The following is a 25847-nucleotide window of genomic DNA, read 5'->3' on the forward strand; positions in this document are numbered from 1 at the left end:
CAAAACTCCTAGTGACTAAAATAAAAGCAAGTCAGAGTGCTGTGCAGTCAGAATTACTGTAAAGTGGGCAACCATTCCTTTCCCTCCTTCCTCATTCTCTCTGTGTCTTTCTATCAGCTGTGTGATCAAGTCATGGAGATGAGGAAATGTCAACCCTGATGCTAACTGAATAAGACATGGCTAGAGCCAGATGGTTTGCAACATTTGTGGAAAGAGATTGAAAGTATAATTCTGAATGTCATCAAGACTGCACACTAAAAATAAATATAGCTGATCATGCAAATGCAATAAAGAGATTAAAAAAAAAAGGACAGAAAGGAAGGAAGGAAGGAAGGAAGGAAGGAAGGAAGGAAGGAAGGAAGGGAGGAAGGAAGGAAGGAAGGAAGGAAGGGAGGAAAATCAAATAAAACTGAAAAGTACAACATCTGAAATGTATGGAAAAGTATTATTATATTTAAAACTGTTATTAGAATAAAAGATATTTTGACTTATATGTCATTTTTACTTAAAAATATTATATTAATTTGCAAATATAATCTGAGAGATACTAAAGATATATCACCAGATAACCCATTCTCTAGTTGGGTTTTCCTCAATCTAATCTTCAGCCCAAGCTCCTTAATCAAAGCACATCATGTAGGTTTTGCATTAGGGGCCACTGACCTGCTCTGTTAGTGAGCAGCAACAGTGAGAAGAAAACCCTGAATCAAAAATGTGGTGAAGATAGGGAAAGTCTTCTGTTTTCAGGAGAAATTAAGCTCATTTGTCTCTGAAGATAAGAGGCAGAGGAAATGCAAACAAGGAATGTACAAGACGTGTATGCTTATGGCACAGAATTCAACTATACTGGTATTCTGCTTGTGATCATTTCATCTCAAATATTCTTACAAACTTAAATCCTTGTTATACATTTCAGTAGTTAGCTTCCAAATGAACAAAGAAAACAATTATTGATAAGTATATTCTCTGTTTTACCCTGAATAAGTAGTATACTGAACTGTTAATGTCAAATCTGCCCATGGTCTGCTTGTTAGACTCATGAACTGTTTTTAATTCTGTCATGGAGTTCTGCTCTTGAGATCAACCAATGTATAACATAGGTATTATATTGGAAATTTATATGTAGTTAGTTATTTAGTTAGAGAATTTTCTATCAGGGAGGGTTAATCTTGCCAGGGTTTGCTTGCTAGAGATCCAGTGTCCTTCTCGCACCCACACAGCTGTCTGTCACAGAGCAGGTGAGCTCCAAAATGTGATGGCAGAGTGCTCAGAGCTGCTGCATGGATTCATGAAGATATTCTGCCTGACATGTAAGACAAGTTCTGCAAGCAGCTGCAGCTGTGTTGACTAAGTATTCCTGAGAGTCACATGTGATGCCACAAAATAGATGCACTGGGAACCATATTTTATGATGTAGCAAGAATTTTAGGTGAGTTTTAGCATGGTAAAGGCTTCATCATGCCGTAAAACAGACTCATGCAAAAGAAGAATGTATTTTAAGGGAGGTAATTCAACAAGCTCACTTTCTTTAACACTGCAAAGACCTGATTATATCTGAATGTACTATTTGTCATGAATACTTCTGTCTTGTCAATATAGTTCCTACTATATCTGTATCTATACCTGCATCTACGATAAATATTATAATTATTTCATCCATATGGTATACTATGTAGAGAGAATATATTATGACTGTAGGTAAAGAGAAACCTAATTATCAGAAATATTATAAAAACAGCATGTACTATGTTATGAAGAACAGCAGATTTCCTAGTTTAATGTATGGGGATATAGTCACACAACTCTTTCATACTAACAGAGGTACGTGGCCAAAGACTTTGCATCTAACGTTGAGTGATCTCCTAACAGCTAGTCTGTCAATAAAAACTCTGTATTTATATTTAATAATCTTAACACTTGTGTGGAGATATGAACATTTTGAAATTGTCTGATGGAACATGATGTTCTGATCTTTTGATCATTTGATTCTTTTTACTCTCTCACTTTGTCCAGGACATATTTCTTCCTTCATTCTCTTTCTTCCTTCCAGTCTAGAAGAATCACTTTTCAAAGACTTATGTAGCTATTTTTCAACAGGGTACACATTTGGCTGTGGAGGATTCTGCAAGATGGCCAAGTGAGTCAGTAAAAAAAAAAAAGTCTTAGGGAATTACTATACAATTGTTTCTGAACTGATGTGAGAGATACTTTTTTCCCATATTAATTGGATATTTCCAGCCCAAAAGAATGACTGTAATGACTCTGGCCAGCAGATGGTGAAAGCAAAAAGGGAAACGTGCTTTGGATATCTTTTCTTGTCATAAAGAGGCTTGGTTGGCTCAATTGTCCTGCTCAGATAAATTATTTGAATCATTCAAATTATGTTCTATCTGAAGCTTACCTACAACAAACAAACAAACAAACAAACAAAAAACACACCACAGTAAGAATAATCTTGTATCTCATGACACAAGACATGGTGAGATGCCAAGACTGAAGAAAAGCCATTAGAAAAAAAACAACCTAGCAAGAAATTTCATTCTTCCCTAAGCAATCTCTGGAGATTTTATTTTCTGCCAGCAAAGACATAAAAGCAGATGATTATTAATGTGTAACCAACACAAAAGCATGATACGCTTTGCTCTTAAATTGACACAGTTTAGATAACAATGAATAAATTTTGATAGAGCCGTCTTATTGCAGGCCTATCAACTCACCTGGCTCAAGTATTTACTTCAATTGATGGCAGAGCACAGAGCCAAAGAACAGCACAGATTTACTCACAGAGTCCTTGCAGATCTTCATTATGCTCTTGCAGATATCCATTATGCCCTACCCCCTTGATGCTGACCACAATCACCCAGGAGTTACTAAGCACAAAAAGTCTTGTTCTCTTCAAACTAAATAGAATGGGAACAAAAGGTGTGGATCTTCAGCACCAACTCATTAGCTCTAGAGATCCACTGGGTTGCATTGCACTGATCATTAACGTAAACATTACTTACTCTTCTTATACTCTGTTTATGCTCCTTTTCATGGAATCCTTCTATCCTTTTGCCTGCTGCCAAACATCATCAATAAAGAGATAACTATAAATTGAATAGAGTACCATAGGAAGAACTTGGGAACCACTCAACACAATAAAACACATGAGATTTTTTGCACATAAAAATATTTAACATGTCCATTGTCCTAGTCTGAATAGGTAGAAAAATAGCTTGAAGACTATAAGTCTTCCTCTAAAAGAAATCATGAGAGAGATGACAAGGAGTGATGATTCTTGTTCAGTATCAATTCTTACACTTACACACTACAGGAATCTCATTTTATTTCAGAAATTGTTGTGCCAATAATAAGGGATAGGCTTTTAAAGGGAGCTGGACACTATATACTTTTGGCTGCTGGAGAGGAACAAAAAAGTATAAGGAGAAAGAAAAGAAGGTACCCCCCTGCTGGAGTAGAATGAAAAATAATTTCACAAGGTATGTTCACTCATGACCATTAGAGAATGATTTTTCTGAAAGAAGAGGCAACTTTGAGAGCACATGGGTTCTTAGTGGACTTTAGTAACCTGAGTGCTTCAGCTTGGACATAAGGTAAAGTGTCAGAAGAGAAGAAAATATCCCTTTATTATAAGGGATTTTACACAGGACTAAATATTTGTAAATGAAGTAGAAAATTAACGAAGACAACTAAATGACTTTAGATAAGATATGTATCAGATTCTTCAAAAGACAAGGGAGCTAGGAATCCAGCAGAGTCCAGATCCAAACAAACTAAGCAGGTACTAAACTATATATGTACTAACCCATGTGCTAGAATAAACTTGTACTAAATATGACCACACATATTGAAACAAACCTAGGTAATCATCAATTTTAACCCATACAATTAACAGTAGCTTCATAACAAGCAATATATCCAGACAAGCTTCTGCTGTAAGAGATGCATGAATAAGAAACTATTCCAAAATTTATTATTCATGAAGAACAGTGAATTATTTTAATCACATTTTCTGCATTATGAATACTCTAAAAAGTGGTGCTGAAGGCAAATGAATGGCCATCAAATGTGTGATCATTCATACAATCCTTTTTTTTTTCCAATAAATTTTTTTTTCAAATTAAAGGGAAAAAATAATTATAGAGAAGTAAGTTGTGAAAACTATGAAGAAGACTTTGAAGACTACTCAGGAAATGACCATTTGCTCCAGAAGGACATCAGAAGCCTCTTCAGAGCAAAATCATATTGCCTGCATTAAATCTTTAGACCAGCCCCAGACAGTAACACTTGTCTTTAGAAAGTTTGTTAAAATGCTTTCAATTTCAGTACCAATTAATATATACTTGTGGGCTCTTCACTTTGCACAGTCACGGAAATAGTTTTATTCTGAGTAAATGGATAAATGAGAATCCACTAAAATACAATGAATGTGAATGTTTTGTTTTATTTTATAATTAGAAAGATAAATCAATGGCTTGGCTAAGCAAAGCTAGGTGAAGCTTGACTTTCAGGATGCTTACAAACTGTTTTGCATATGAATTAGTATTTTGGGTATTTTATAAAACTTCAATGTGTTGACATGTTTGTGTCTCAAGTATTTTAAAAGCATTCAAACGTAATTTCAGTTGTGTTTTCACTGAACAGATATTTAAAAAAACACAGCTTTTATGGACTCTAATACCTATTATTTTTCCTTTTCTTCTAGACTAAGGAATCAAATCCTGTGCTGAACATCATTGTCTCCAGAGGAAGGAGAGAACCACTAGGAAACTCCTTGAGGCCTTTAACATTGCCATTCTAAAATTCTGAGAGGTGCTAAAACTCTCAGAAAGGGACTAAAAAACCTCTAGACATTCTTTTTGTTCCTATATTCTTTAACCGTATATTCCTGTACTATCATTAAGGTTGCCAGTACAAAATGTAAATGGGAATCCCTAGCAGCTTTCCAAGCGAGGTATCTAGTCATTTTTCTCTTCTGAGGTTTAGTGACGTTATAAGCTTATGCCTCGTGTTACAAGGTTTTTGTTTATTTGTTTGTTACAATTTTAGATTTGTATCCTTCTTAGTAAGTTGTCACAAAGGTCTTAGCTCCAATTCCAATAACATACCTTAATGGACTGTTTCTAAATGCCAGTTTGCTGTGAGAATGACAACAGTATTGTCTGTACAGTGGAGAAATGCTTAGCCTGCATTAAGCTCCATACTGTCTTGATTAAACTGCTATCATACTAGACCAGTTATTTTAAAAATAGCTTAGCTGTGTAAGTTTGTGACTAAAGTATAGACCCTGTCATTGAATGGTCGATTAAAATGGATTTCATCATAATCAAAAGATGCTAAGCCTAAGGAAAAAAAAAATCAAGACAGCATCTTCTAAGTTGGATTCTCATGAAGGGCACAAAAAAAAAAAGACTTAGGGGAATTTATGCCAACAATATATAAATTTAATTCTTCAGGAAGGTGATTTAGCACATGTGGAAATGTGTCCAATACAGGCAATGTTCTCTGAGAAGGGCGCCTACATGATTTATGTAGAGCTAGAGAGCTAATCTGTATGGGACCAAGCTTTGGTGAGATGAACCCCTCTCAAAAGTCTTTTGAAATGGAGATGTCAGTAGGCATTTTTTGCTAAGCAAATGTAGCGTTTTGGGTAAGCCAGCAAGAAAATGACATAAAAAGAGTGAAAAGTATAGCTACTGTGAGACATTATTTGCTTAAATGAACTGGGGCCAAATGTTGGTTAAGAAGGTATCTATTGTCTTTACTACTATAGACCTCCTGCCATCATATTTTTCTTAGAGCTATTGCTGAAAATCGTATGCATACAGAGAAAAAAGTAAAAGCCTCAGAGCTAGACAACGGTTTATTCAGCCCCCAGGGAAGTGTACTGATCCTCTTTTGGCATGGTATGCCACAGCCAACTGTATTTAGTGGAGAGGAGCATTTTCAGAGATGTATTCCTTCATGCTGGTGACCAGGGAGACCAGGAGCAGGGAACACCTAAAGTCTTTCTCCACCTTTAGTGTACTTTCTTACATAAAATGTTGCAGAAAGAATATAATATTTTGGATGTAGATTGAGGTCATTCTTCTCTTTTGGGAAGCTGGGAGACTAAGAGAGAGGCTAAGAGTGACCCCCTAAGTTACCGTCTTGGGTTGATGTTGAGGCAACACCACTGCTCCATACACTGGGCTAGGCTGGAAGCAGTTTTAATGAATGCCCTCCAGTATTTAGTTTGTCACTTGCACCCACCTTTCCTTTCTTATTAAAAGGGAGATGTATTTCTCATCTTAGTGAAAGGAGAGAGCTCTGCTGATGGCATAGAAGCTGGATCATGCTGCAATACAGTTAATGTTACAGGACAGCACAGTGTTGCCAGCGAAACTAATCCTGGCAGTGGCATATCAAATCATCCCATTTCCATTTAGCATTGATTGGTATCATACACAGGCAGATATGGATTCTGTCCATGGAGTGTTATTTGCTTTTAAAGTCTTTTTTTTTTTTTTAATTATTACTATTACTATTTATTATTATTTTTTTTTATTCCTCTATACGTCATGTATTCGGCACTAATACAAGATTTCTGTTTAGGAATGAATTCATTTAGTTGCTGAACATGCATCAGCTATACTGCTGATCAGCAGTGTGATAGAGAAATTTTAGGTTTTCTCTTCTGCATAAACCTCATCTCTTTTTCTCTGCTTTGCCTGGCTGTTCATTTTTGACATGTAGCATCTTAGTTGCTGTAATTGTTCTGGAGATTGCTTTGATATTTGCTCTTTTGTTGTGCTAATAGAACAACTAGTCTCTCTTACTTTGACCTTGCATTATTTTGTCAAGGCTCTCAGGCTCCACAATCTTCTGTATAGGCAGTGCTAATTTTTGCAAAGCTTTAATTACAGATTAGCCCTTCCTGCAGCATTGGAAATGAATGTGTTTAGGCAGCTTTATAAAATACGCCAGAGAGAAGTCCAACATTATTATTTTTTTCTGGTCATGCAATTGGTTGTTATTGGATTTAGTTTACCCTTGTGTTTGTCATGCATCTTGGAACAAGGTCAGATATTTATTTTTTTGTGTGTATTTGGTTCTGATTCTTCTCTGTTGATTTTGTGGTTAGGCACCACTAGATGTAGCCCAGTCAAAACCTGTAGCTTTTCTTTTGGTTTCCAATGTACAGTAATCTATTTTGACATATAGTTCATTTTTCTTTCATTGAAGTATTTTCCACCAGAAATATGTCAGATGCTTCTGGACATACCACAAAGTGAAAAAAATAAAAAATAAATCTAGATCTGTCTCAGTATTGAGAATGCTGAATTTACCCCATATAAGAATTTAAAGCCTGGAATGAAAACTGTTCAAACACTATTGTGAGCTTGGAAATGATTTTTCAAAGGAGAACATGGATAGACATGAGAATCTGAACATTTATGCAACATTATTTCTAGGGTTCTTCTCACATCAAAATCCCTTTTATGAATATTCACATTACCACCTCAGTCACCTAGCACTTCTCAACTCTTAACCACAATCTCTGGCTGAATTTTGTGATGTTTCAGGGATGTACTGTAGCTAAATCTTATACAGTAGAAACGTGTTCTCTTTAATGTTTGCTTTTCAAAATGTTTTACTCTTGCTAATTAAATTTTGTATGGTGTCGGATAGGGAAGATTCCTTACAGTATGAAGATTTCGTTCCATTTTAAGGTTAAAGATTGAAGACATATTGAATTATCCATCTGATTCAGGCTTGTCTCTTTTGAATTTTCTGTTAGCATGTTTTAAGGGGAAGATATTCTTGTTTATATGAGATTACAATTATTCCTGAATTTTGCTAGATTACTAGTCTTGTATTGTTTCCAAATATAATTGTGTCATACAAGAAGATAATTCTGCTAATCAGATTTAAATTTCCACAATTAAATTTTATGTTCCTCTTTAACTTTCATAGAAAATCTCATACCTGCAAGTATCTGTGAAATAACATTTCAGCAAGGGAAAGCAATATTTTCATATAAATGTATGCATGTACATATGTCTCAGTCAGATTTATTGTGTTTCAGGCTTCCAGCATGAACAAATGAGTCTGACATATTGTTTTTTTGGGACAGTAAAATCTCCCTCAGGTCAAATCATATAGTATATTTATAATCTCAATTGTAACTTTTGTTTGTTTATTTTTGTTTTGTTTTGTTGTAATTAAACCACTTATTTTGTAAGATATTAACAATAAAACATAATGCAGATACTTTCCCTTCACTGTTTCTGTCTTTGTTTCTAACATAAACACCAGTCTTATTTTGAAAAAACAGCAAACAAAAAACACGTCAATAAAGAAAAAAATGTTACCTTATGAAAAAAAAGAAAGAAAAATGTAGCTGTAAACAGTACCTACTAATATTTCTAGAGGATCTACTCAAATACTATATGAAAAAAAATATTAAGGGTTTATTTTGTTCTAGAAACATTTATCATGCTTGCCTTTCTTATAAATAAAGCAATATTTTAAGATAGATTAAAGTAAGCAAACAAAATAAAAGTAGAATAAAACTTTTTGCCAGTAGACCTGTAAACAATTAGGAAACTGATATGAATCCATGTTTCTGAAGGTGTGTTGTACTTTAGCCCTGCCAAGTACCACACAGCTGCTCACTCACTCTCCCCAGGTGGGATGGGGTAGAGAAAGGTAAAAGTGCGAGAACTCATGGGTTGAGATAAAGGCAGTTTACTAGGTGAAGCAAAAGCTGCATGCACAAGCAAATAGAACAAGAACATTTGTTACTTCCCATTAGCAGGCAGATGAGGTTCAGCCACTTCCAGAAAAGCAGGGCTCATCACACATTTCTTGGGAAGACAAAAGCCATTATTCCAAATATCCCCTCACTTCTTTCTTTATCCCAGCATGATGGTATGGGACATCCCTTTGATCAGTTCAGCCAGCTGTCCTGGCTGTGTCCCCTCCCAGCTTCTGGTGATCCCCAACATCCTTGCTGGCAGGGCAGCATGAGAAGCTGAAAACTCCTTGGCTCAATATAAACTCTGCAACAACTATAAACACTGGTTTATAGAAAATACTGTTATCACCACTACTTTTATCAAAAATCCAAGACACAGCATCATACAAGCCTCTACGAAGAAAATTAATTCTATCCCAGCAAAACCATGACAAGGTATGACAAACTATATGGTATGACAAACTATACCATGTGAGATCAAGCATTGTCCATGGAGTTTTTGCAGCCTATGTCACTTAGAGTGTTTTTTCATTTTTCCATTTGCTCGTAAAGTCATATTGGCAAAAGCACTTTAATAGATATTGTTGTATTAGCAAACTATTTTTGAGCACAAATCTTTTTATTTTTTTTTGACCATTTGATGTTGGCTAAATCCAGGAAAGAACTGTTTCCAAGTTGAGGTATGTCTCTAAACATACTGGTTTGTTGCTATAGTTTTATTGGTATGACTACATTTACAATTCCTTTTGATTATACATAGGAGCTCAGAAGAAAATTGGTATCTGTTGTCTTTCTCTCACGTTCAAATTTCATGGCTTATATCAATAAACCAGTGGACTATCTCTCACCTTGAACTAGCAATGAACTAGCATTTTACCTCAAATGATTTCAGGTTGTAATGAACAGTTGATGGCTGAAAAGAAAAATAGAAGAAAAGCCAAAATGTTAGTCTACCATAGACTAAAATCCTCAGAAATATTTTCCCCTTCTTTATTCTTCTTGATTACAGCCCTGGAAGTCCTTGTTGAGTATGAACCATTTTCTTGACACTACCATGTAAAAATATCACTTAGGAAAAATAAAAGTATCTATTAACATGGCTCAGCTCTGATCTTTCTAAGGTTCCTAGGAAAGTAGGGCTAGTCTTATTTTGTCATCTTTTCTGAAGTCATATAAAATTTCTTTTATGTTTTTCCTCTGACACAGTGGTGGATATGGTAAACTTTCATTCTCTTTTGAAAATGTATAAGGTTGATATGAAAAAAACAGCATCTGTAAGGCCTGTGCACTTCTATGAGTCATGTTGTCTAAGAGAAAATCTGAGTCCTATTAGCATTCTCTTACGTATGTTCAAGTTTGGAAAAGCTTTTCTGTTTGTTCAGTTTTTCTTAGGCCTTGAGATTTAAGCATGCATTACAATATTCTATACATTTTATACATTTTCTAGTGAATAGTTTTGTTTAGTTTTGTTTTATTTTGTTTTGTTTTTTACCTCCTGGGAATGAAATGGTGAATTTGAGCCATGTTAGTGATAGACTCTGAAGAAAAATATATATAATATATATTTAAAGCATAATTTCTTTATGAATTAAAAAGGCCGTAAATGTTTGAATGCTTTCTGAGCATATATTTATAAGATTTGTAAGCAATTAGTAGCATTTACAGAAATAATAAAGTGTCGTGAATAAGACAAGTGCCATTCCTCCGCAGATCACTTGGACCCAACGAAATGAATATTATTCACCATGGAATAGTTCTATTGAACAGTTTGAATGGGTTAGGTTTGAATGTATTAAGACTGGTTTATTGCATCATTGGCCACTACAAGCAATATGTTCATATCTCATACCTTGGCCAAGAATTGTTTATGATTACAAATACATGTTTCTTCTTATTTTCTTTGGCATTACTTTTTCTGTTTCATCAGTATGACACCAGATAGAAAATTGTGGGAAATTAACGGGATGGAAATTAAAAGAGGATTCAGACTTTCTCCTAGTGAATTCTAAAAAAGCAGAAAACAATGTTTATCCACAGCAAATACGGAAGATATTTCATAATCTGCTTTTCAAATGGAACTTGTGACATGGTCCTGGAAAATTCTATTGTACTGAGCAAAAACTGGACTTTAGAAGAGAAAGCCCAATTGCATTCATATGTTTTCCGTCAATAGGTCAGGAACACTGAAAAATAGAAAAATACTTTTAAAAGCCCACTACAGTACCCATATTGCAAACACATATAAAAATTGTTTCATTCTATAACAAGGTATATTCTACACCCGACCACTTTTCCCAGTAGACCTGTTTGTTCTATTCCAGTTACACAAAATGCCATATTCCGAATTCACCTGTGTCACACACCACCCATCTTTCTGTTTTCAAACATTAGTTCACCTTAGGGCCAAATCAGACTTTTATTGTCATTATGGCTTGGACAGAAGAACAGGAAGGGCAAATTTTCAAATTTGCATGGCCAGTTACTTACATACCAGTTAATAAAAGTTGTAGGACCTTTCTCCCAAGCCTCTGCTGTTGTCACTAAGATCCTTGTCACTTCTTAAATTTAATTAATACCTTTGTCCTTGTTCATACAAGAGAAATAATATTGATGGCATTGGAATACATTCACATTAGACTTCACACATTTTCTCTCTTGGGGCATCTGTGCTAGGTATGAAGCAAAGTCTGCAGGACCAGCTGGCATTTTGGACCAATGTCCTAAATGGGACTAGTTTATCAGCCACTGTCTGTTTAGCAGCATAAGAGTTTTTATCTGGCTAGAAGCATCCATTAAAAACACACTGGCACAGAGAAGACATAGATCTTTTGTTCATCTCAGCTTTCTGAACATATTTTAGGGCCAGTTTTCTTTAATGTTTTCTTAAATTATCTGGATGCAGTACTCAAATACATATTAAATAAATTTGCAGACTACGCTAAATTAGGAGGAGCTGTTGACTCCCTAAAGGGTAAAGAATCTCAACAAATTAGGGATTAAGCAATCTTGCAATCTTGCAATTAAGCAATCCATCTACTTGAAATTTAACAAGAGCAAGTGCTGGATTCTATACCTGGGATGGGGTAATCATGGGCATATATACAGATTGGGGGGTGACAGGCTGCAGGGCAGTCCTGCAGAAAGGGATCTAGGGGTTCTGGTTGACAGCAGGTTGAGAATGACAGCAGGTTGAGAATGAGTCAACAGTGTGCCCTGGCAGCCAAAAGGGTCCACAGTATTCTGGTGTGCATCAGCACAGCATCGCTAGTCAGTCAAGGGAAGTGATTGTCCTGCTCAATTGTCCTGTGGACTCAGGGTGAGTCCGCACCTGTGATGATGTGGATTCACCTCGAGTACTGTGCGCAGTTTTGGGTGCCACAACATAAGGACATAAAACTACTAGAGAGCATCCAAAGGAGGGCAAGAAAGATGTTGAGGGACCTAGAGGGCAGGATGTACGAGGAGTGGCTGAAATGGCCACTTGGTGTGTTCAGCCTAGAGAAGAGAAAACTGAGGGGAGACCTCATGGCACCCTGCAGCTTCTTCATGATAGGAGTGGAGGGGGAGGTGTTGATCTCTTCTTTTTGGTGACAGCAACAGGACCTTAGGGAATGGCATGGAGCTGTGACAGGGGAGGTTCAGGCTGGACATCAGGAAAAGTTTCTTCACCAACTGGAACAGGCTCGCCAGGGAAGTGATCATGGCACCAAGGCTGCCAGAGTTCAAGAAGCATTATGACAATGCTCTCAGATACATGGTCTGATCTTTGGGTAGTCCTGTGTAGAGATGGGAGTTGGACTTGTTGAGGAAGTGTTGGCCCCTTCCAAGTTGGGATATTCAATGATTAATGATTCTATTACATGAAGGTGATATAAACCTGTATTGTTGGACTTAGATGTCAGAGAGAATTCAAAACACTGATCTATGTTTGAATATACCTGTTTAAGTGGAGTAATAATGCCTGTATGACATAGGCCAACTCAGAGATCTTTATGAGAACCTGTGCCTGGCAAAGCTGAGCACAATCTGCCAAGGTGGCACGACTGAAGCTTGCAGTAGGAAACATTCAAAACATCTTTTTTTTTTTTTTTTTTTTTTTTTTTTTTTTTAAGGTTTGTGGAGCTCTCTGGTTCTCTCCACTGTCAGAGGAGAATTTGAAGAAAAAGGTCTCTTCACATCCTCCTTGATAGGCTGTAGAAGCTTTTCAAATGTAAAAAAATGTTGTGGGAAGGAAAACCCAGCAAAGCCTGGTGAGCTTAGCAGGAGCTTTAAAGAGATTATACCCAAAGTTCACAGGCAGACTTATCAAAAGTTGAACTCGACTGTTATCTTGAAAAGCTTTCAAAGGCAGGGATCATCAACACCACCATGGCTCTCATCTCTGGCAAACAATTTCAAGCAGCTTTAGGTATCAGATAGTGTAGCCTGGGGACTCAAGAAAGAATTTTCATGACTGCTGTTTCTTTATAGGTTTCTGATTCAGAAGCAAAGTTTACCATTGCTACATGTAGAGGAAGAAAAATAGCAGTTAGATACTGAAGATGTATAAGGTCATTCTCTCAGTGTAGTCCATATTATTTTCAGTTGCAACAAGAGTAAATCTGAAATGATTTTTTTTTTTTAATTTATATATTATTTCTAGATCTAACTAAAGCAATAGGTGTGTTTGGAAATAGTACAATAGGAAACTCATCCCTCTGACAAGGATGGTGTATTGTCTGCTCAGAAGGCAGGCATTATTGGTGCCTCACAGTGGCTTGGTGAGTACATGAAATAAAATCTTGGCTTTCAGCTTGTTCAAAGGGAAAACAAAAAACAAAAACAAACAACAACAACAACAAAAACAAGCAGCACCACCATGGTACCTTTGTTGACAGTCTTATTATAAACATCAAAGATCGACTGAGTATGTTATCTGAAGTGATCGCTTAATGTTTTTTTAGTATTTGGTTTGTGGGACAAGTGACTGGGCAATGTTCCTTTCAAAAGACTGGCAGACAGAAAATGCTAATATAATTTGCTAACAAGCTCTTTTTAAAGTCCCCTGTGTTTTGGAAAACGAGAGATGAGGTTCATGGTCTTCATCCCTAGAAAGAATGAATAATGTATAATATAATTATGCCTGCCTACTGCAACGGTAAGCACTGCCACAAGCTGCCAGACCAGCAATGTGGGTGACACAGATGTCATAAATGGCAAACACTTATATAGTTCTATGTAAGATCACATTCTTCCAGACTACAAGTCTGTTACTAGTATTAAATACAGTTTTTAAATCAGTTAGTCAAGGCAAAGGTCAGCAGTAAAGATTGATTTGATGGTTTTAGCTTTTTTTGCTATGTTGCATGTTACAAAACCAGTGGCTCAAGTGAGATTTCACAAGTATCTGAGAGTCAGATGGAAGCATATTATAATCAGTTTGATCAAGCTCTCTCACAACTGATAACCTCTGCTCAAGCATCTTGGAGAATAATAACAAGAGTGACACGATAGTACTGAAGAACATTTGCAGACTCAAGGAAATGTAAATTTTCTTATCTTTAATTTATTCTATTACATCAAAAAATGTATGTAAAATTCAGTAATTTTAAGGGAAGAAAATAAAGTCAGTATCTAATGCATCTAGATGGTGCATTATTTTTTTAAATGTATATTCTGTTGTAGTGGCAAGAAGCTATCCCTAGCTACCATGCTGAACACTGTATTTGACAGCTGCATTCTCAGTAGCTGTTAAGAAATTGACATGTTCATTTTAGGAACTTCCCCTGACCTCCAGCAGCAAAGATTCATACAAACACTTCCTCTGCCTTCTATTACACGATGCTTTACCGGATCTCATATTTGCCAGTACTCAGAACAAAGACATGTTGCTTAGGTTGTTTTGCATTATTAACCTAGTCATTAGAATTTAAGCTGCAGTAAGTAACTTCTGTTCATTTTTATGATGTGTATACTCAATCTACTACAAGGAAAAATGTTGAGACAATAAGTTTTCCATGCTTATCTTAGCATTTATATAGTTTATTCATCATTAAAATCAATGTGTACTCATAACTGGATGTATGACAAGGCTGGCACACACAGTGACAGATCAAAGGAGGCAAGTCATTTACCTAAGTCTGTACATTTGGGTAAGACATAAAAGGCTATGGTGGTAAATTTTCCAAATGATAATTTTAAGCTAATTTTTCAATGCAGATTTATATAAATGCCCTTGAAATTTAGTACAAGGACAAAATATTAAAATATGTAACTAATGAAATATCTCAAAGTGCTAAGAATATGATAGGTACATGATAATGTAACTGCTTGCACCTGTAGTTTTCTTATCTATTTTAATCTATTTCAATGCTCACACTAACAGGTAATTAACAGGTCTTTTAACAAACTGGGACTAAACATATGAATTAGTAGTCTGTCCATGACAATAAGAAATCTGAGATGTTGTATATTGAATGTATAGAATAATGTATAGAATAATGTATAGAATGTATAGAATAAACATGGGTCCATTTCTTAGTCTTTATCCAAGAACTGAACCATATTTTACAGAAGTTAAGCATGAGCTAAATCCTGTTGCCATTGTAGTCTCTGAAAAGCTTACAGACTCTCACCTTTTAGTGAAAATCTTTTCACAAGCTGACAGCAAAAAGCTTTCAGATGAGAAATGAATCAGGTGCTGAATGACTGCAGTGCTACAGAAGCAAGCTTTGAGATGTTTCCCATTGATTTTGATGAAGAAGGCACTTAGCACCTCTTTGTAGTTTATAAAGGACCAAGTGGCAATATAAAAATTACTTTGGGGCAAATACATCCTTGATTTACCTATACTTAAATCTCAGACACTGGAAGGTTTTTTTTTTTTTTTTTTTTTTTTTTTTTTTTTTTTTTTAAATTCTTGATTGATATCAGCATTCAGTACAGAAGGATTTTCACACAGCCAGGAAGGCACCATAATTGTTTCAGATCGAATAGTGGGTGCCTTGCAGATATGGGTACATTTTTTGTTGTTGTTGTTTGTTTGTTTGTCATATAGCAAGCTACACACAACACTTTTTTTGTTTTGTTTTGTTCTAGATCATAAAAAATTTTAACTAGTTCTATGAACAGCTGTATCATGTTTACTTTGAATGACTTACTGTAGTGGGTTGACCCTGGCCAGCAGCTAAACACCACACAATCTCTCCCTTACTCCTCCTCTCTGCAGTGTGACAGGTGAGAGAATAGCAAGAGCAAAAGCAAAAAAAAAAAAAAAAAAAAAAAAAAAACAACACCCACCACATTGGGTTATTATTACTGTTTTAGCCACAAATCCAAAACACAGAACCATATGGGTATCTATGAAGAAATTTAACTCCATCCTGGGAAGACCCAGTACATTTTCTTCCCTAGCAGAGGTATACCACAGACACTGACAATGGCAAAGACAATGAACCATTCAAAACAGGATAGCTAAGATAACACAGCAGTAAGGATTGAGACTGGCAGGTAGACATGTGTGCTAAAAACAGCAAAGTAAATAATTTTGTCTGGAATATTTATTTATTGTAGCACTATTTATTTATGGTGTGCAACCCAATTAATTTGGATCTTAAAAGCACACGACAAAAGAAAGTAAACCCAACTTTCTTACTAAAGTCTTTGAAAACAAGTAGCCAAATTATAAGCATACTTCAAGGTTTCTATATTTCACTGAGTTTTATTTTTAAATAAGAGTTCACATGGAGTTTACTGGACACCAATGTGCTTATTGAAAGCCAGACACAGGAAATGCTGAAGGTGGAGGTAATATTAGGTCGATTTGTCACATATTATTTACTCCTCCATAAACTGTGCAATTATTGAATACACCTATTTAGAGTTCCTACCACAACCCTAAGGTTTTGAATTCAACCATCATATAACTGTATGCATATTATAATTATATGTGCATAGTGGGAAAAGAGGATGAATTAATGTTTCTGAATGATGTAAGGAAACTGATAACTGTTTCTGTTGGCTAAATGGAACATCTGGAAGAGATGAAAACTAATGACATTTATACATAAAGATTACTTAATGAGTCAGTGCTTCAAGGCACACTGTCTCCTCATGGGTATTGAATGTCCTCTTCTCTAATTTAATGAGATTTTCAAAAGCATGGTGAAAGCAATGTGGAAGCACTTGCCACAGTTCCCTAGAGGGAAGGAATGGGTCTTAATGCTTGCAACTTAAAGAAGATATTCAGCATGATTATGAAATGAATTGCACTCAATGACACATTGAATGGCAAAAACCATAGTGATGTGGTCTTTCCCCCTTCCCCCAGTAATCTGAATATCTGAATTTTCTCTCCAGCATGTATATTGTGGTTCAGGAGAGAAACAGTAGAGTTCTCCTTAGCTTTCATAAGATTTCTAGGTGTCTGTTAGAGTCAGCAATGTGTGCCGTTATATTGTGGAAATATGTTTATGTTGAGTTGATTTTCTTACTAATTTATTTTCTGCAGGATGTACCTTTATACTTAATTATGCACATGGACAACCTGGGAAGCAATTTTAAAAGAAATGTCAAATGCATCTACAAATGTATGTCCCTTACAATGTGTGTGTGTGTGTCACTGGAGAACCATATCTTAGAGTTTGGATAGTATATAAAAAAAAAACTAATAGCTAACTAATAAACTAATAAACTAATAGCATTAGATTATAGTCATTTCAGGAGTGGTGCTGAGCTTCGTTACTTTGAGAAAGTGAAGAGACGATTATGCCTTAGCAGTCAGTCTTCCCTAAAGTTTTTTGTTGCATGCAGAAAGCATGCTCTTACTACAAGATTGCATACATCTCACCAACACTTAAACATTTCCAAATCAAGGTGTCTTTGAAACACAGGATGAATTGCCTTGTAGAAGTTTTATTTCTTGATTACAGAGGGAGCCCAGAGAGTGCCTTTGTTTAGATGTTTATTTTCCCAGATGAATGAAGGTAGACAAAATGAATCCAATCTCTAATGTCTTCTGGTATAGTTTGACTGAGATCTTTCTTATACTGTCTTCATCTTTTTGCTCTCTGGATGGCAGATTTTGTAGAAAGCCCTTGCTTTTGCATATGGGTATGTTCAAAGGGCAGGAGTTTCTCATGTGCTCTTATAACATGCCCATACGCTGAATTTGCAGGCTGTGTGCAGGAAAAAGCTACTTTTTTTTTTTCCCCCAAAAAAAATTTTGTTCATAAACTACTAAACCTTCTAAATGTTTTTTTTTTTTTTTTTTTTTTTTTTTTTTGTATGTGCATATATATATATATTTATAAAAAATCCTAGTAAGATTAGACAAAGCTGGTCAAAAGACAAATGCAAGTTATTTCAGGGCCAAAGCAGCACATGAAGATGTATCATTTGGCAGAGTAAGACACCCTGCGGGCTGAGCACTGTTTGGGGATATAGATGGTTAAGGTTCTGCTTGTTGCTGTGCTGGTCTAGACTGATTAAATAAGGGTTTGAAACTAATCTTCTGTTAGCTTAGCAAAGTTCCCCAGCCAACCAACTGTGTGCAGAAACACCCTTGCTTTTCTGAATCTAGAGAGAAAATTGTGTCTCGGTCTGAGAACAAACTTGCTGACACATCTATTTTTACCTTGAAGAAAAAAAAAAGTTGATTCCACAACAGAACCACCATGTTAAAGATGGTCCTTTAGGAAGATCACCTTGGAGCCTGCCTGAATTATCACACTAGTGACTAAGGAGTATAAGAAAGTTATTTCTCCTCTTTCCTTTGATAACTGAAGATCCTGGAAAATTTCACAGGTCAATTTCCTCTCCTAGATCAGATAATAATGTTTTTAAATGCTAGGATTTATAATGTTTTTAAATGCTAGGATTTCTTGTGGAACAGCAATTCTGTAGATGAGCAGGCTGCTAGAAATTCTGTGTTAAGAGGATTTTGCAAGACTGGGTGCAGCAATACACAGCAGCTGGTCTAGTACAGAGATTCTTGGAACTACAGTAACTGCAATAAAAATTACATATATTAAAGATGCTTGGGAAAGAAAGAAATGAGATATATTACATTATATCTTTTGAAGCAATATGCCAGACTGCGGTAACGTTAAATGTCATCTGTTCCATTTGACAAAAGTAGTGATAGATTCAAACAAAAAGAAAACCTTAAGCCCATCACTGATCTATAAAATATATATTTCAGCTACAAATGAAACATTTATTGCCTTTTTTTTTTTTTTTTTACAATTTAAACGTCTATTTAATATTCCTCAGAAAACAGGATTAAGAAGGATGCAAAGGTCTCCTAAGATCTGCACATTCTTACTTTTGCAGCATTTAGTGTCTTTTTCCTGTGCAGTATGTATTGACACTAGATTTGCTCTCTTTTCTCCTCTGTCAAGCACCCTCTTCTTGGATGTTTAGTCCTGTATTCCATGGTAGCTTTCTCTTCTGCTTCTTTCTCAGACAGATATCTGTGCCCTATAGATGTATTAACATTTGGTATATTATGTACCTAAATTGTTTTATCTATGTATTGGTTTGTAAATTCCTTGATTCAGAGACAATGTTTACTTACTGGTTTGTCCAGCATCCAGCACCCAGCACCCAGCTGATGTATACAAAAAGAAATTAGGTCTTTAAAGAAAACTATTAATTTTTAAGCATCCAATTTAATACACAATTAATGGACATGCAAATCAGGAGATGCTGAGCATCATCATTAAATAGTATCAGCCTTAAAATTACTGGTGTAGGTAATGCTGATGACAGTAACTAGCTGGAGTTCTGACCACTGCTGTGTTTTTCCTTCTCTGAGAGATGAGGTGATGTATCTCCAAGGACTTAGAGTTCTCGAAAGACTCATAACCCAGTTTGAGACCTCAGTAGAGCCCAGAACTTAGACAGCCTCTTTTATCCAAACTGGTGATCCAAATATTGCTTCAACATGCTACTAGGTTTAAATTTCTTATCTAGAAACAGCATTGATATCTATGTTCTTAGGCTTCTTACATGTAGGTAATCTATCTCATGTTGCAGTGGTTTTGCTCCAGTCTAAAGCCAAAGGTGTTAATGAGGCGAAAGCTTTCACATTTTTTTTTTTCCCCAGAAGTGAGCTCTGCTTACATTTGCTCTAAGAGTCTGTGAAAAATAACCGAAAGCAAAAGAATATATTTTTGCAACATGTATCAATCTTCAGGTAGTCTTTGATCTCTTTAACGGTATTCACGGTCTAAATGATTACCACACTTTTATAGAAATAACCAAAACCTGGATTTGAAATAATTGACACCAAAGGGAAAACATTAAATACAGTAATCTCTACCCATCACTTAATTTCTTTTCCCAGTGCCGACATTAAAGTTAAACTAATATTTTTTTTTTTTTTTTTTTTCTTTCTTGAAAACCTGAGATTTAGCCAAAGTAAAGACAATACACTATGAAAGCAGACATATACACTATTCACAAGGAGGACACCTAACAAAGATGTAAGAAAAAAAAGATTTATGTCAACAAAACAAGTTTCCTTAAGCATTTTTTTTGTTATCTTTTGTTTGGGAGATTTTTCTTTTTTTAGTTCTAAGTCGTAAGTGAAAATGAAAAACAAAACAAAAGAAACCTGTAGCACACATTGTGTTCAGGTACAGCTTCAGAAAGTGCAAGAAAGATGTATTTACCTTTTATAAATTTGCTTTTTGCAAAACTTGTTGAGACTTTGTGGCAATGTAATTTCTCTTTTACATTTCTGGAAAGAACTTTTGATTAAAACAGTCAGTGGGAAAATAAAAACATGGAGGACTTGCTTCTACTGGTTTGGGCAGATTTTATAACAGAGGAGGGTATTTATTCTTGCAGCCTCTGTTGAATTTCATGGGCCAGATCACATAATGCTGTGCAAAAAAAAAAGCAATGTGATGCCCAGAGTTAATCAATAGAGTATGGCATGTAGCTCTTTGCTAGAGATATAGATGCTGAATGAAGCAGATCTCCGAAAATTCCCTGCCTAAGAACAATTTCTAAACAAGCAGGGGAAAATAAGGCATCTAAGAACCCCTGTGGATTGTTGGGACTGACAGAGGCATCTGCAATGGGGCTCAGGGTTTCCTGGTTGCTCTGTCAACTCTGGTGGTAAAACTTCTACCTCCTGGGCCCACGCTTTCCACAACATCATAAAAACATTGTCTATAAAGACATGATATGGCAAAGCACTGAGATGCATCAACTATGTGCTAGAATTCCTTTAAAAATGAATACCGACATCATCAGTGTTCAGCTGAAGATAAATTCTTCATAGGTATGTCAGAGGGTACTGAGGTGATAGGTAAATTATTTTTACTTTTTCCCCTTTTTCTGTTCATCCGTACTTGAAACCATGATCATTAAGGTGGCAGGGAGCTGCTGTGTAAGAACAGAAATTCAAAGACTTTTACCTAAAACTAATGATAGAGAATTGAAAATGCGACAGAATGTAATTAAATCACATCCAATTTAGAAAGTAATATGAATGCCTTTATTCAGCGCTAATGCCTAAATTTCACTTCTCTAAAAGAAAAGTAGTAGCCCCTAATATTAGTATTTGACATAGTAGCTTGTAATTCATTTGGGATCTTGATTCCATTTTTATAGGATATTCTTCATCCTTGTTATATCTTGCCTACTTCAGCCAAGAAGAAGAACAGCTTATTGAAGATGCCACAGAAGAGGTGGTTGAATCAGTCATCTTGGTAAAATGTTCAGGGTTAGGCCAGGTTCATCTGTGGTCAGGCATTGCATCGTTTTTTATTTCACGGACATCTCATTCACTGATTACAAAAAAAAAAATAAAAATGTGTTGAGATCAAAACATGTATCAGAGGTAAATCCAGTTGTTGGAATGGGGGACACCTGAAACCATTTGCCTCTGACTGCAATCTCCATGTTACACAACATTTGAAGTTCAGAAAAATTCACAGATTCACAGATTAAGCCTTTTTTTCCAATAATTGTTAAAGCTCTCTTAGTAGATAGAAATATAATATTGAGCTCATTGTCATTCTCCTTAGATGTTAACAACAAAGAAAAAGGAATAAAGTTCAATGTAAGTTTTGAGAGATTTCCAAAGAAAAAAAGTAATTATAACTTCTCTTTTCCAAAGGGTCAGTTGTTCATTGAGGCAGTCTTTGAGGGTGATATTACATTATTATACCAATTTGTCACCTAAATTAAATCCATTTAGCCTGTTATTTAGTGTGCAGCTGCAGAACTGATGTATTTTATTTTATTTTTAATGTTTTTTTTTTTTTTTTTTTTAACAGATGGGAAAAAGAAAACTATGTGGAGGTTAAAATCACATCAGAACCCTCTAAAGATGTTGCTCATGATAGAAACTGTCCCTTACAAGAGGAACAATAATCTAAACAGATCAAAGTGCTCTCCTTTGTTACATATATTGTATTTGTTGGTTAAAAACACAGCAGTACAGAAATACTCCTTTACACAGCTATATCATTTTCTTTAAGTCTGTTCTGTTTTTCTGACAATGTGGTTTCTCTAAAACAGGTGTAAGTACATTCATACATCCACAGGAACTACTTTGTCATGATATGGATAATGTTGTCCTAATTATGAAATTGCTTAATTTCTCTTTTATATGTTGGTGCTAGTATTATTTTATATGTTTATACATTTTACTTAATGTGTTTAAAAAGTTTGGCCATTCTATCAGGCATAAGAAACAATATCAACAAGATAGATGACCATGTGCAAAATAGTTACTGGAAAAAAAGCAAAAAAATTTTAAAATGTTGTAAGATGAAATATGAACAGCTCTACTTCCCCTTTAATCTAGCTAGAAGCATCTTCAAAATTTCTTGAAACACTGGTCTAATTTTTATCCTTTTATTACTTCACAATCCAGAGTGATTATCAACATACTGTATTAACCAGAGACATCATTTGTGTCAAGATCATAAAATGGAATCCTAGCTGGTCAACTCTCCACATCTACCAATGGTTTTGATATACAAAACCATTTAGATATACTAAACAAATTTATTTGCCTGAAGTTCCTGAATTTTCTTCCTGTTTCTATACCTAGCATTTATTCCGAGAGTTGTTGGCCTTCAAATGACCACACTCTTCCTATTCTTTTGCTCCCTTTTTTGTTTTGCACTAAAGTATTTTTTCTTCCATTCCTTCTTCTTGTTTTCCCTTCAGTCTCTTTGCTTTTGATTGATTTTCTAAATTGCACTTCAGCTTTTGGTGTCTCCTCATTATAACTCTGTCATCTTTTCTTTCTTTTTTTTTTTTTTTTTTCCTTTTTTTTCTTTTCAAAGAACTGCATTTATGTGTCAGAGAATAATAGTGCTGGATTATTCTTATAACAATGCTCATGTCTCCTTTTATTCAACCCGAAGTAATTGTCATGTGGTACAATCTTATATGTGAAGACTCTGTACAAGTCATTTACTTCCAGTTGCACTCTGTTATCTTACTTTAAAGCCTGTCAGCTCCATTTGGCATCTTTAAATCTGCACAAGAGTAAATGCACAGTATTTATAATTTTTATCAACATACACACTCACAAACAGGCATATCATGGAGTCATGTTTTCCATGGGCAATAGACATGGAATTAAATCAAAGGGGTGCCAAGCTGTAGGGTGAAGCTATAATGAATAGCATCAGGCTGACTTTTTAGTGATGCAATCATACACAAAGAGTATAGGTGCTGGCAGTTACTGGAGTGAGCTTGGATTAGTTATGAAGGCTCATAGTTCTGCCCTCTGACAGAGTTGTCTGATGGCTGGTAAATCCCAAACTCTTACAGTTTGGTTGCAATTAAAAATAATTTCCTCTTTCTGCTGCTGAATATGACACTGGGGAGTATGGGGAGACCTCAGATTAAAATTCAACACTACCTGTTTCTTATTTCTGTCTATTGAAATGAAATTTTTGAGATATTTTCTGAAATGATTCATGACCCATCAGTATTTCACTGAGGTGTTGTTGCTAGTCTCTTTAAGAAGTCTTCCTTGTATAGTGTGATAGGAAGTAATGTCAACCTTGATAGAAGGACTCAGTAGGGAATGTCGTAGCACCCTGTCAGGCATCTCTGCACCTTTTTATCATAGCATAAGCAGAAAACACTGCTTTGTAATGATAACTCACTGCTTTTGTGCAGTTCAAGAGAAAACAGTAGCAAAAATACTACTCACATCAACTAGTTTCCTTCCTGCCCCTTGGAATTCTTCATCTGTATACAGGCTTCCATTCTTTTTGCATCATGAGGCAATTCCCTTTCAGCAGAGACTCATGCTGTTAGAAAGGGCCTAACTCTTCATTGCATCCCTGAATTTTCTCTGTTGCTGAAAAACAGGTGAATTTTTGCATATTTTTTTTCAAATTTTTTCTCATCAGTTCCTCTCTTATGAAGAGCTCCTTTCCTATGATACGGCTGTAAGAAATATGTTTTCCTCAGAAATGTCTTTTTGATTTCAACTAATCTAGCAAATCAGAGTTTAAACTGCAAAATTAAATTAATTTGTTCATCTAGGTGCTTAGTGTAATTATATTTTGACATATCTGAAAAAAAAAGAAGCATCTAAGTTGTGTAAAAAAGAAACAGAGGGATTCAAGTTCTTTCTGATTTGTAAACAATGTGAGGATCTGCAGTCTGACAGTCTTTCTGCCAAAAGCTCCAACTTAAACAATTAACATTTCCTTCCATCCATATTAAGAAAACAGACTTATTTTAAATAACACTTTATTTAAATATTAATTATTTAACCTTTCAGTAAAAAAAATTATATATATATTTTTCATCTTATAAAAATAAATAATACCAGAAATTATATTTAAATAATAATATATATATATATATTACTTAAATTAATGCAAGGCAAGGAGATCTAAACTCAAGTTGAAAGTATGTTATTTGTATTCAATTTAAAATAAAATAAGCCAAAGAACAATGGTAGAATAGGAAACAGTCATGGGAGGTACAGGGATGATAAATGAATTATTTTGAGGACCTTAAACATTGTTTGTTTGTTTGTTTTTAAGTCCTCTTTCATATCAATTATTAAAAACAGCCACAATAACATACCTCTGGAAGAAATAGTTTCTTTAATTCTTAAAGCTTTAAGAAATTTAATGTAAATTTTTATTAACTTCTTAAACATTTCTTTGACCAGATCTGAAAGGCGTTGGCATATTAAAAACTAAGCAATACAGGTAACCTGATCATAAAGACAAAGCAGATGAGGCCCTTTACAGACAGATAAAAGCAGTCTCACCTTCCCAAGCCCTGGCCTTCATGCGGAGACTTCAACCACCCTGGTATCTGTTGGAGGGACATAGCAGGGCATAAGTAATCCAGAAGGTTCCTGGAATGCACTGATGGTAACTTCCTTTTTGAAATGATAGAGGAGCCAATGAGGAGAGGCTCTATGCTGCATTCTCACCAACAAGGAAGGTGTCCTGGTTTCAGGTAGGACAGAGTTAATTTTCCTCCTAGTAGCTGGCAGGGTGCTATGTTTTGGATTAGAATGAGAAGAGCGCTGATAACATGCTGATGTTTTAATTGTTGTAGAGCAGTGCTTACACCAAGCCAAGGACTTTTCAGCTTCTCGCTCTGTCCTGCTAGCGAGCAGGCTAGGGATGCAGCAGGAGCTGGGAGGGGACAGACCCAGGACAGCTGACCCAAACTGACCAAAGGGGTATTCCATACCATCTGACGTCATGCTGAACAATATATAGGGGTGGCTAGCCGGGGTGGAGGGGGGGCCGGCTGCTTGGGGATAGGCTGGGCATCGGTCAACGGGTGGTGAGCAATTGCATTGTGCATCACTTATTTTGTACACATTATTACTATTAACACTATTATTATTATTATTATTATTATTATTATTATTATTATTATTATTATTATTATTATTATTATTATTTTCCCTGTCTTAATAAACTGTCTTTATCTCAACTCACAGACTTCACTTTCCCGTTTCTCTCCCCCATCCCGGAGAGGGAGGGGGGAGGGTGAGCGAACGGCTGTGTGGTGTTTGGCTGCCAGCCGGGCTAAACCACAACAGAAGGGCTGGTGAGGAATGTGAAACTAAAGAGCAGCCTTAGCTGTAGTGACCATGAAATGG

General features: G+C 35.6%; 1 long non-coding RNA gene across 1 annotated transcript; it reads right to left on the reverse strand.

Annotated features, from left to right (window-relative positions):
- Positions 1-21124: 21124 nt before the first annotated feature.
- On the reverse strand, positions 21125-25223 carry LOC121068036. The gene is made up of 3 exons (XR_005818570.1): positions 24996-25223; positions 23916-24065; positions 21125-21522 (listed from the first exon to the last, which is right to left on the reverse strand). It is a non-coding gene; the product is annotated as an uncharacterized LOC121068036 (long non-coding RNA).
- Between the last annotated feature and the right edge of the window lie 624 nt (positions 25224-25847).

This window comes from Cygnus olor, chromosome 3 (genome assembly GCF_009769625.2).
Source record: "Cygnus olor isolate bCygOlo1 chromosome 3, bCygOlo1.pri.v2, whole genome shotgun sequence".
NCBI classification, from domain to species: Eukaryota; Metazoa; Chordata; class Aves; order Anseriformes; family Anatidae; genus Cygnus; species Cygnus olor.